This window comes from Saccopteryx bilineata, chromosome 5 (genome assembly GCF_036850765.1).
Source record: "Saccopteryx bilineata isolate mSacBil1 chromosome 5, mSacBil1_pri_phased_curated, whole genome shotgun sequence".
NCBI lineage: Eukaryota > Metazoa > Chordata > Mammalia > Chiroptera > Emballonuridae > Saccopteryx > Saccopteryx bilineata.
The window spans coordinates 127,889,429-127,903,004 of NC_089494.1; the positions used below are offsets into that span (position 1 = coordinate 127,889,429).

The 13,576-nt window shown below is 40.9% G+C and overlaps 1 pseudogene; it reads right to left on the reverse strand.

The window, feature by feature from the left end:
- LOC136306541 (endoribonuclease LACTB2-like) overlaps positions 1-10,772 on the reverse strand; it is a 54,613-nt pseudogene extending 43,841 nt beyond the window's left edge.
- Positions 10,773-13,576: the final 2,804 nt, after the last annotated feature.

Below are 13,576 nucleotides of genomic sequence, written 5' to 3' on the forward strand. Positions count from 1 at the left end.
CTTATTAATTGCAGAAATTTATTGTTTTGCAGTTCTTGAGTCTGGAAGTCCAAGGTGGAGGTGCCTGCATAGTCAGGTTCTGATGAGGGTCCTGAGGCACAGACATGATGGAAGGGAAAAGAGCTTCCTCAGTGTCTTTAATAAAGACGCTAATCTCATTCACGAGGAACCCTGTGCTCATGACCTCATCACCTCCCACAGGCCCCACTTGCTAATACCAACACATTAAGCATTAGGTTTCAACATGAGAGTTTGAGAAGTGGACACAAATATTCAGGCCATAGCAGCCCCTCTAGTGGTCAGTGCCTTTTAACCTGGGAATGATGAGGAAAGTTATAGGAATGACAAAGTAAGTCTGGCCCACAATATCCCATATAGAAATTATTTGTATGTGTTTGCATAACTTAAAACAGTGGCCAAATCTAACAAATAGGCCTCATGACTAATATCCAAAATATAGTTGATATTACTATGCTTTTAAGTAAAAAGTTCTGAGTTTATTAACTGTTTAAACAGTATTAAGATGTCAAGAAGATTTAAGAATTGTCAAATTTATGCATTTAACTTACTTAATTTATAAGAACTTTTATTTAAAAATGTTTCTAGTTCTTAGAAGCAATTGAAAATCAAATATATTAAATTTATACATGCAGTGCAAGGCAACTAATTTTTCCTTATTGAAGACCCCTTATAAATAATATGTTTATCAGATTTTAAATAGTATGTTTTAAATAATTAAGAGATATTAGTTAATGTATCTTTTAACGTCTTTATGAAATTTTAAATTAAACTTAAAAGCTTAAGAAATATATAATTTTGAATTATTACCATAATTTTGATAAATTTATATTAAAATCCAGAGTAACTATGGTCTTTTCTGTGGCTGAAAGCCACCCTCAAGGTTACCTAAATAATTTTGTCATTTGAACTAGAGATAGAGTTAGCAGTCAAGTGTTTGAGAACCCAAATAGCAGTGTTTTTTTTTTAAAGGCTTACTTTGCTCTTTGTTAATATAAAACAAACAGGACTAGAGCTTTTCTCTTGTAAGGCAAATAGCTATGAAGAATTTTAAGAAAACCAAGATTAAATTTTTTTCAAAGAAATATCATCACCAATGCTTGAGATTCCTACAATTAAAAATACTTCAACCTGACCAGGTGGTGGCACAGTGGATAGAGTGTCGGACTGGGATGTTGAGGACCCAGGTCTGAAACCCTGAGGTTGCCAGCTTGAGCGTGGGATCATAGACATCACCCCATGGTCACAGGCTTGAAGCCCAAGGTTGCTGGCTTGAATCCAAAGTCATTGGCTTAAGCAAGGGGTCACTTGCTCTTCTGGAACCCCTGTGACCAGCACATATGAGAAAACAATCAATGAATAACTAAGATGCCACAATGAAGAATTGTTGCTTCCTATCTCTCTCCCTTCCAGCCTGTCTGTCCCTGTTTGTCTTTCTCTCTCTCTCTTCCTACCTCTCTTTCTCTCTCTCTTGCTAAAATAAAATGCATTCATACAACACTGACTCTCTTAGACTTCTTAGGGATAAAGAGGCAGGTTTCTAGCATCAATATTTTGGGACTTTATCATCTTGTTGTGGAGGTAGTCATGTTTAATAGTGACTAAAATGTAGTGTAGAATATGAAAATGCTAGAAGAAGAAGCCATGAGACATAGAGGGGTGGAGAACCAAACTGTGTTTGAAGAGAGGGTAGGAACCAAGTCTGGAAAGACTTTCTGAAGAACTGGCATTTGATGTGATGTCAGAAAACTTACAGAGGTGGGTTGGGAGCTCTACCAGCTGGCCATACCAGTGCAACAGAGGTGCAGAGATGGGAGATGTGAGGGCTCACGTAGGGAATGATGAGAGCATCATGAGGATAAAAGTGAAGAGGGAATGAAGGTTGCATAATTTTGTGCCCATTTCTACTTTTGTGTGTTCTGTGCTATTTTTCTTCCCCAAGCACCATTCTAAAATTACCCCTCCAAGTCCCAAGAATGCCTCTTCTTTCACTCACATTCTCCTTATGAAACTCAGGCCAGGATCATTCCTTTACTCCAAGCTGTTAGATGATATCTACCTTCCCTAAAGTTCTTGTTCAAATTAGTTCTCTGTCATGTAATTACATATTATGTTGAACAGCCTTCATGGTGAATTGTTAAAGGGGAGTGGCATTTATTCTCAATGTCTCTTGTTTCCAGAGGGAGAATTTTCCCCTGAATACACTGGCTTCTTGCCGTACTTGATGGTGCTGGGATAAGAAACTGGGTGGTCACAGCTTGGCATCTTCTCATATTTGGTGACCAGCCTGCCCTACACATTATTTCTTGCTTCTCTGCTTAAAACACAGTAGGAAGCCTATTATTGGCATTCACTAAGGTTACATTTTTCAACCCAGCCTTTCTCAGTAAGAAGGTATTAATTACCATATTTTTTGCTCCATAAGACACACCTAGGGTTTTAAGGAGAAAAATAAGAAAAAAATTATTGTGAAACAAATGGTGTGTTAAAATATTTCGTAAAATACCATATTTTTCAAAAAAAATTTCATATTTTTCACTCCATAAGATGCATGGGCATTTTCACCTTCATTTTTTGGAGGAAAAAGTGCATCTTATGGAGTGAAAAATATGGTATTTTGACCTTCATTTTCCTGCTCATTGCCCATTTCCTAATTGTTTCAGAACTTGACGATGGTAACTCTGAAATAAATACTTTATCTCTACCATGAGACCACCAATACAAACAAGGATGATAATATGTACTTTGCCCATCCCTTGGCATTCTCTTATTTGTTCTTTCAGCAAACATTTATGGGTTGTACACCATATCCTCTGTCAATAGATGCTGTTTTATTTCCTCCTGAGAAGTACAGCTATATAATAACATGTTAGGAACTCAGATACTTATTGATTTGTTGATGTAAGGAATTTGGACTTCATTTCATAGGCAAAGGAGAGTAACCCCAGTGGAAAGAGGCATGGTCAAAGTCTTCCTCTTTTGCTCCCATTCAGAAATCAGGTTTAAAATCCAGTGGAAGTAGAGGACACACTGACTTAACTGCCCATTTATGTGTAAATAACTGGTCTTTTCCTAGATGCAGGTTTTGCTTGGGTTAGGATAAAGAGGCCACAAAATAAGTCTAAGGAGTGGTGAGGAGTGATAGGTGGGTGCAGAAAGGTTAGATTGAGAATATTTAAAACATCATTAGATAAGTATGAGAGAATGATGGAATACCTAAGGGTAGTAAATGATAAAGTCTTTCATGTGTCTGTCCTTATAAGGTTCCTTATTTCCTTGCCAGGTACCTAAAATCTCAAAACTCTGTCATTGATTGTAAAATCTTTTCCTCATTAAAGCTGAAGCACCAGTCCTGCCAGGCAGTTCACCTGTAACAGGTCAGCATTTTTGACAGGTAGTCCCAACTAGAGCAAAAGTCTTAAGTTTATTGTGTCAAGATGCAGATTGTGACACCTGAGACTTTACAGAAAAGTGATGACCTGACAGGCTCACATTGTTGGGTTTATTTATAATAGAGAACAGCAGCATGTTAAATAGTTGGATTTTACCTAAATGGAACCAATGTTGCAGGGGCAGTCATCTCTTTTCTTTTGCCTGGGAAAATCTTAGCCCTGCTGGGATATGTCAGGGGAAATATCTGTGCTCCCTGCTGCTCTGAGGGTTGGACTAAAGAAAAACAGAATTCAGTTCAGAGTATGTGAAAGTGGGACAGACAGACTCTATAGACGGTCCTTGGGGTTCCACCCCAAATCTGGAGTCAGATACCACACACTGCTGAAAAATTGCTTTTTTTTTTTTTAAACCAGAGGCATTTCATGTAATCAAATCTGAAGGCTTTGTGGTTCTGTTTAGATGGGTGTGTGACTTATCACAATGTGTTTGCAAAGTCAGAAGGAGCTTGAGGGCATGTGTGTGTTTAATTCCCCAGCCACGTCCACTTCCCCAGCAGGGGCTGGCACTCAGGACTGTATTGGTTTTCACCAGCTGTTTGGAGATTGAGACACATGACAGGTGGGTGAGGCTGGCAGACTCAACAGTTTGCTTTCTGATTGCTGAGAAACAAATTGGCTAACTACACATGAGGTCTGTCTGAGGGGCTGGGTGTCTTTTACACAGAAAAGAAAATATGGCCACTCTGAGAGGGAAAGGCACCAACATATCCAAAGTGTGCTTGGGTGGTCCCAATTTTAATCATGGTAGCGGCTGTCAGACCACGTGACAGATCAGTCAAACCCCATGTCCTGATATATCAGTGTGCACATCTAGGTTGATTATCGGGCAATGAGCAAATTGCACTTGGTTGTCACGGGGTCTGAAATTCCATTAATAGGAATTAAATCCTTGGCTCCTGAGGTTTTTTGTAAAGTTTTCAGGAGCCTCTATTAAAACCGCTGACTTTATAAGTCATGACTTGCTGAGAGTATGGCTGTTATCACATGGTGAGGGGTTGTTGGGAGTGGAAGAAAGCCATTTAAGTCTTGGTTGATAGGGCAACTGAAGAAAAACTCAATCTTGTTCGAAGTCTAGTCATTGGCAACACCTCATATAGGGCCACACTAATTTATTTGATGACTGCATTAAAACAAATAGAGTGTAAAAGTTTGCTATTGAGATGAAAAGTTTATTTTGTTCTGTTTAAAACACTGTATATTAAAAAAAAAAAGTTAGACCATGTGTGATGCCTTAAACATTAAAGAATAGTAGAAGTGAATTTATAGAAAAGTTTCTTTATAATTAGAACAGTAACTGTAAGATTTTTGGGTCCCTGATGTTAAGAAGAACTGAAGGAAACTTAGGAACTAGAAGCAACTAATTGGAAGGAGATAACCAAATGTCACAAAAGTTGATTTCTATCATTATCTCATTTTTGCTTTCTGTTCAGACAAAAGGTAAAAGTCATGATAGGGTTCAGAAAACTATAGGCTTCCTCTCACTTTACTGGAAGTGATTAGGTCTCTCTTATTGGATGTACAGGATGTGGCAAAAGTAGGTTTACAGTTGTTATTATGGAAAATAATACAGTAATTAATAATAATACAAGAATAAACTGTGTTTTGCATACTGACAATTGTAAACCTACTTTTGCCTCCACCCTGTCTATGATCAAAGGCAAGTGGAAGCTCTCTGAAAGAGAAAAAGTGTGTCTCACCCTTGGGCATAGTCCTACAAGACCTAGAACAGTTCATCAGCCTTTTGTTAAATCGAGACCGAGGAAAGTCAGGCAAGTGCGAACTCAAATAGAAATGTCAACATTTTTTAGATTAGTAAGAGCTCTACCTAGTTGTTTCCAGTTATGTGAAATGAGTAAGTTCTAGAATCTGCTGTACAGCCTGGTGCCTACATTGAACAATACATAGGCATTTGTTCAGAGGGCAGATTGCATGTTAAATGTTTTTACCACAATTTAAAAAAATCAATCTAACTCTACAAGGCCGTTTTAAAAAATCTTTTTCTAAATATATTCTTAATCATTTATCCTTTATTGACTCATCTGTCAGTAGTATTATGTTCTATATTCTCTGATTCAGATAACTGTGTCTACGGCATGTGAACTACTTGGACCATGAGAAAGTGTTGTTTACTGGTGGCACTTTATATTGACTGTGTTATGACACTGACTACAAATATAGATACAAAAACGAAATGAAAAAGACTAAGATATTAACACTTTGTCACAAGAAACACTATAGATACTAATACCTTAAGTGTCACCACATGACTGAAATTGCCCTTGCCAAGGTATCTATTGCCTCTTCTTTTCCAGTCAAATAGCAGAGTGTCAGTCCTCTTTTCATTGACCTTTCTGTGACATTTGACACTGTTTACTGACAATGTTCTTAGATTCTTTTCTCCATTTCCTTTTCTGAGGCTGCCTTTTCTTAGTTGTCCTTCTATTGCTCACATTGCTTTATTATATTTTTTCTTTACTTTCTTTTTCTTACCATTCCATATCAAGTCCCCTCCCATCACCATTATCTCCCCACCCACCCAACAGATCCCTTCTTTCCAGGCTTTTCCACAGGCTTTCCTCCTGTACATCGAACATTGGTAATCCCTAGGATTTTTAGCCCTGTTGGACTTTTTCTTTTCCTTCCCTACTCCACTCTCCCAGGCAAGACAACTTACAGCATTATGTTATGCCTTTTTGTCTGACTTCAACTTTCTCTCTCCCCATTCAGCAACTCATGTTCTAAATGTCAGCATTGCTACACTACCCACTGTTCTCTGCACAGATCAGGCTGCTCCCTCCCTCCACATCTCTGCACCTGTGTTCCTAGTGCCTAGAGTCTGGCCTTATCTCCTGGAGACCTCCCACATAGGGGCTCCTTCTTCTGACATCATTTCACAGGATGAGTCATTGTTATTCTCCTTCTTGCTCCCTTTCAACCTTATTTTTACTTCCGGTACAAGACTTGCACTAACTGCAATTTTTATTTTGCCTATGAGATTATGACCTATATAAAACCTAAGATGATCTCTTATGTATTTCTGTATCTCTTGTTACCACCAGAGATGTTATTATGTAAGAAATAAAGTATTATCAACAAAACACATGAAGCCAGTGCTTAGCTCTATAAAATGGCTACATGAATCACAGTTTCTTTCTCCCATGTCATCCCCCAAATTTTAAGGGACAATGTTGTGTTGACCAAGCAGTTAATTGGAAAGCCTAAATTGACTAATTTTAGATATATTCAGTCAACTGAAGAGAGAATGACAGAAAGGGTTGGCTTTCAGTACCTTCTATTTATTTTGTAAATTGGATAAGATTAGATTTTCCTAATTTCATCAAGCATCATCAGAGACATTAGGTTCCCATTCAACATATTACACATGTTCACTTAATCTAAGTAAAACTCTCACACCCAAACCCTGACTCTCCACTGATAACCACACCTTTTACTTTTCTAGGAAAATAGATGCCTATTTTTAGAAACACCAATTGTCAACTCCCTTTTTCCCTAATTTTCCAGTTCAAATTTATCCTATCATTTAGCTTTTTCTTCTTCTCTTCTGTTGTAGAAAAAAGGTTTAATCTTTTCCTCCTCTGATCCTTCTCTCTCCTTCTTCCCCTCTCCTTCTTCCTCTTCATCTCCTTGTTTTCCTCTTCCTTCTCCTCTTGCATTTAATTGTATGTTCTGACTTGTTTCTGGTTGTCCCCTGCATTGATTTGTTTTAACTTTTAATTTGGTCTTCTTTGCTGGTTCTTTTTTTAAAAGCTTCAACATGTTCAATTTTTCTCTATCCTAAAAATACTTCTCAAATGAGCCCCCCTTTCAGGGTATCAATCTAAATTCCACTTTGTGACTACCACCGCCAGCCTTTGACCTATTGCAATCTGCTTTATTCCTCAGTCTTTCTCTGTTGCTGCTGGTCTTGCTAAAATCACTCACCCATTAGCTTTGTGTCTGGTCTTATCATCTTGCTTTCTCTCTAGAATCAGACACTGTTGATCACCCCTTTTCCTCATTTTTTTGTGGTAGACTTTTTTCTTTGTTTTTAGTTTTGATCTTTCTGATGCTCCAGATTAGTCTCTGTATTCATTTGTTAGGTTTTCCATAACAAGGTACCATGGACTGGATGGCTTATCCAATAGAAATTAATTTTCTAATAGATCTGTTGGCCTAAAATTTAAGGACCAAAGTCAGCAGTATTGGATTCTTCTAAGATCTCTCCCCTTGGCTGGTGGATGGCTGTCTACTCCCTGTGTCTTCACATGGCCTCTTAGCTCTGGCCATGTCTGTGTTCCAATACCCCATTCTTGTAAGGGCACCAGGCATATTGGGGTAAGGCCCACCTATATGACCTAGTTTTAACATAATCACCTCTCCAAGGTCCTATCTTTAAATCTAGTCACATTCGGAGGTACTTGGTTAAAGTCCTTGGTCAGGAACTTGGGGGACACAAAGTGGGCCCCGTAAAAATTGCTTGTTCCTCCAGCATTGCCTCTTATTTGCTGGTGCCCTCAGGGATTGTCTCTGGCCTCCTTTTGCTCTGTCTGCACTGAGTATCTCACAATGTGGTCCCAGTAACCACCTGTACTTCTGGTTACAACTATCTATCCCTTAGTCACATCCCAGACCATGTGAATCAGAGTCTCTAGGGAATAGCCCAACAATCTCTTAATAGGCTTCTTAGATGACTATTGTTCACTTTAAAGTTGGAGAACTATTATTCGACACAATCCCTGGCTTTCGCTCCTGCCTCTTTATTTTATTTTTTCAGGTTATGGCTTCAAATACACTTTTGCAATGGTCATGGAGACAGACTCATCTTGGTATCTTATAAATATTTCAAATTCTACACGTCTGAGGTGAAGTGCCTTATCATTCTCCCTAATTTAGTTCTTCAAGTGCTAGAACACAGCGAATAGTGTCCTTCTTACTCACATGTCAGAGTTAGAAGCATTAGAGCCATCCTTCATTTTTCCTCTTCATTTACCTCACTTTTCTCCTCACACACTTCAGGTGGACCTGACACAGAAACATCTCTCTGGTCTGACCTTTTCCTTCCCTATAGAACCTTATTCCTTGTTCCAGTCCTCAGGTCATCGTGATGTTCTTCCCATTGGCGTCTCTCATCTCTCCAAATTGCCATTCAAGTCTGGAGTCACTTTTCCAAAATCTAAACGTAATCATCACTTTCTTTATTTTAAATCCTTGTGTGATCTTCCTGGTCAGATGAGGATAGGGTGTCACAGGAAGGCTGGATTATCGGAGTAGCTGAAGATGTTGGTAACTACTCAGACTCCTGGGCTCCCACACTCTCCTGAGTCATTGGTCTGGGCTGAGCTGCCAGTTATCCCGAGGCTCAGCACATCTGGGAATACCTCACAGCTGAATCTCAGCTTGCAGGATAAAGAGCAAACTTCTCAGCTTCACTGCATCCCTGTCTGACTTCACTTGCCTCTTTTGCCCCATCCCATGCTTGCCTTCATGTCCACCTGAGAAGGACTCAACTAGAATTTAAACTGTGACTCGGCATCTCACCATGACATTATGACTTCTTCCACTGGAATTTCCTTTCTCTACCACTGACTGGCAAGCATTTACTCATCGTTCAGAATGCAATTTAAATATCCCCTTTCTGGTCAAGTTTTCCTTAGCCCTTGCTACCCATCAGCTTGTCATTTATATATTTCTGTCACACAATCATGACATTGCAATGCTATTGACCCATATGCATAGCAGCTCTCAAAAATACCAGAAACTTCTCAAGTATCTAGTGTGTTAGGGACACAGAGCATGAGCCTAGGAGCATTTATTAGGTGAATGACATGGGCCAGAATTTAACATCATGGTGTCTGATCTTATGAATACAGATAGCAGCCACAAGAGCTTCTTGTCATGATCAGAGCATCCATTTGTTCGGAACAAATTCTAGAGAGAGTCTAGGAGTACAACTATTCTTTGAGAGACCAGGAACAGCAGAATTCAACAGGCTGTAGCTCAGGATAGGCTTCTAGACCCAGCAGAGTGACAAATGTCCATCAGAAAATAGATTCAGTATCACAGTTAAAAGACACAGAACTACACAGCAGAGGGTATTACTTCATGTTGTTAAGTATGCTGTGATGGATTAAGTGTTCACAGACATTGAGTCAGTTTCCCCACTTTGTGGATCTGGACGGACTTTGTGACTTGCTTTGCCTAATAGGACGCAGTGAATGGTGTATTGCATGGCTTCTGAGAAAGGCCTCAAGAACCTTTATAACTTCTCCTCTGGCCCTCTTGGAATGCTTCTACCATCATGGAAAAAGAGCCCTATCTAGCCTACTGGAGGATGAGAGGCCACCTGGAAGAGAAACAAGGTACCCTATCTGACAGCCCAGGCAGCTACAAGGCATGGGAGTGAGGCCATCCAAGACAAGCCAGCCCCTAACATGAAGGAGCCCAGTCAACACTCCATGAGCAGACCAGCCATTCCAGCTTCAACCCACCCTTCCTGTAAACCCCCAGAATCATAATTAATTAATTAATTAATTAATGGTTGGTTACCTTGCACCACCAAGTTATAGGGTGGTTTGTTAATGCAGCAATAGATTATTGAGACATGGCTTGATAGTCATAAGAGTGGTGTTTCTGAACACCAATAGCTGAACTGACGTGGCATTTTCCAAATCCTCTAGGAGGTGGGGCAGGTGGTGATGTTCCGTAAAACTCGGTCAGGACTGGCTTGAGGATGGGGTAGAGCAACACTTGAAGCTTTCAGCCAGACTTCATTCTCAGCAGCTGAGAGACACTGGGAAACACAGACACTGGCAAGAAGGGAGCGTGGCTAGTAAGCCCCACTCACCAGCATGACTATTTTCCATGATCACCTTGTGCCTGGATGCATGTAGGTACTCATGGAAAGATAGATATTGTCACTTTCAGATAGGTAAAAATATAGCTGAAAGTGTAACGGACTCTAAAAATTTGGTCTTTTCCTGAGAACTCTTTAAAAACATCTATACTTGTCAAAGTCATCTTTGGTTCTGACTGTCTTATGTACTGTTGTTTAAAACTGCTTCCTGGTGTGGTACAAGCTCTGCTTCACATGTGGGAATGCTTTACCATTGTAGCCTCCTCTCTCAAGCAGTGGCTTTCAGAAACATCTCTTTCGTGGCTTCAGAGGTGACCCGGATGCCCTGGTGACAGACAGGCAAACACCTTGGCAAGATCCATGAGGTGTGGTGGTGTTTGGCATGCGAAGTGCCACGTGGTTTTTGAGATCTGTTCTGCAGCAGATGCAGTGTAGCCCTCGCTGTTCATACCCCCATACTCCTGTCCCCGCGTGATGGCTTTTGTTTGTCATCATAGCGCAATGTTCTTCAGAATTCAGCTTCTGCTATAATTTTTTACTCCTCTCTTTTATAAGATTTCATTACAGTTTCCATGTTTTAATCCAAACAGCCAATGCCAGGGGCAAAAGAAAGAAAGACAGGGAAGAAAGTGCAGCTGCAGTGAGTCATTAAAGTGGCTTTTCCCACTGTTTCATTTGTGTCTGGACCCACTGCACCCTCTTAGGGGCTAAAAAAATGTTCTGCTCAGGCTTTCTGGGGCTGGGAATTTACAGGTCACTGAGTTTCTTGTGTTAATAAACCTTTCTTTTTTTTCTTAAATGAGAAGTGGGGAGGCAGAGAGACAAATTCCTACAGGCACCCTGACTGGGATCCACCCAGCGAGCCCCCAATGGGGTGATGCTTTGCCCATCTGGGGAGGCTGCTCTATTGCTTGGCAACCAAGCTATTTTAGCACCTGAGGTGGAGGCCATCGAGCCATCCTCAGCACCTGGGGCCAACTTCCTCCAGTCAGCTATGGCTGCAGGAGGGGAAGAGAGAGAGAGAAAAAAAATGAGAAGGGGGAGGGAGGGGAGGAGAAACAGATGGTCACTTCTCATGTGTGTCCTGAACAGGAATCAAACCTGGGATATCCACATACCAGGCCAATGCTCTACCACTGAGTCAACTAGTCAGGGCCAATGAATCTTTCTTACCACCTTAGGAGCGATGGAGCATAGGGACACAGGGAGGAGATGAGAGTGAAACTGTTTTCACATGGCACTAAAAGTCTGAGGTGCCAGAGCCAATGGTCAGGTTTAAATCAGTGGTGAGGTAAGATGATGACAGCTCAGGGCACTGAATGGTCTGTTTAACCTCTCTGTGTCTCTATCAGTGACATGGAGATGCTATTTAAGTTCAGTAATTTAGGTTCAATAAGTAGATATTGATTTAAAAATGCACCAAGGCAGTAGCTCGGGCAGTCATAGCAGCTGTGATGATGCTGCAGGTTTCCCCACTGTCCCTTCCCCGCTGAGGCCTGGGCTGTGCATTGTGCTGTCCCTGCAGCTGGGTGTGAAGGAAGTGTGTGTAGCGGCTGCCATGCTGGGCCCAACGATCCCGGTGTACTGCTTTCATCAAACTCACAACACAGGGCTATTTAAACCTATCGCAACTGTCACGTACCACAGATGGAGCATCGATCTGTCACCAGAACAGCCAAGCTCTCCTTCCTACTGCCTTTCAGAGTTGGGGCAATACTCTCCTGCCTTCCACAGCTAGCAGCTACATTGACCAGGTCTTCAGTCCTCCGCCACCATTGGGCACCTGGGATTTGTGGGGAAAGTTTTCCTTTAAGAGGTGGCTGGGCCAATAATAAAATAACCCGGGAGCTGGAAGGTAGGGCATGGTGCTAGAGCTGCCGTGGCACTGGGGCTGGGCATGAGAGTGTGAGTGTGCTGCTGGTCAGCCACATCTCCTTCCATAAGTAACTCAAGACTCCCTTTTGGGAGAAATAATAAAAGTTTCAAATTAAAATACCTCAAAGAAACCTGCTAGCTCCCTACACTTCTGAAAGTTACAGCACAGAGAACTCACCCCAGTTTGCTTAATTTAGATACCAGAAATAACAACAACAAGACGTAGAGGTTGGTGCACATACTCCTGGGCCCAGTGACACAATGAACATGTGTCTTTGCCTCTCATATATTTCTAAAGCCAGCATCACTGTGGCTGCTGCTTGACAGAACTTTTGGCTTGGAGTGAGAGGGGATTGAGGGAAATTTAAATTCATGACAATTCTTTTTTTTTTTTTTTTTTTTTTTTTTAGTGAGAAAAGAGGAGGCAGAGAGACAGACTCCTTCACTCCTTCATGCCCCCAACTGGGATCCACATAGCAAATCCATTAGGGGGTGATGCTCTGCCCATCTGGGGCCCTTGCTCCATTGCATCTGGAGCCATTTTTTTAGTGCCTGAGGTGGAGACAATGGAGCCATCCTCAGCACTTGAAGCCAACTTGCTCAAGGCCAATCGAGCCATGGCTACAAGAGAAGAAGAGTGTGTGTGTGTGTGTGTGTGTGAGAGAGAGAGAGAGAGAGAGAGAGAGAGAGAGAGAAGGGGGAAGGGTGGAGAAGCAGCTTCTGTGTGTCCTGACAGGGAATTAAACCCAGTACATTCACACACCAGGCCTATGCTCTACCACTGAGCCAATGGCCAGGGCCTTATGACATTCTTAACAGGAACATGACCCTTTTGTTCATGAATGTGAGTGTGTGAAGCAAAATGTCCACATGCAGACAAGAGATTAATATAATTGGGATTTCTTGGCCCTGGCCGGTAATTCTAGCTTCTGATTATTATTATAAACCTGTGTTATATCAGAAGAAGACTTATCATACTATTATCAAAGCCCAATATTTGTGGGAATTCTTAACTAGGCATGAAGATTTGGAAGAATCCAAAAAAAGTTACCCAATCACTCAAATATATGTATGTTATTGGAGATTTTGATAATAGGATGGGAACTAGTTCTAGTGATTGATAAGGATGTTAAATATTACATTTTATATCACTTTAGAAAAGATGGTGAAGGATGATCTCAGTATCAGAGGATTATGACTATAGCCTTGGTCTTCACAAAAGTTGAAACTCTAGTGGTTTGTGGTACAAAAGCTTTCTGACTTACAGAACAGTAGGATGCTAGGTCCATAAACCTGAGTGAAATCCCTAAAACTCATAGTTACTGATTTGCAGGTAAAATGGCACATGTACAACCTTATCATCAGCACCACCATGAAA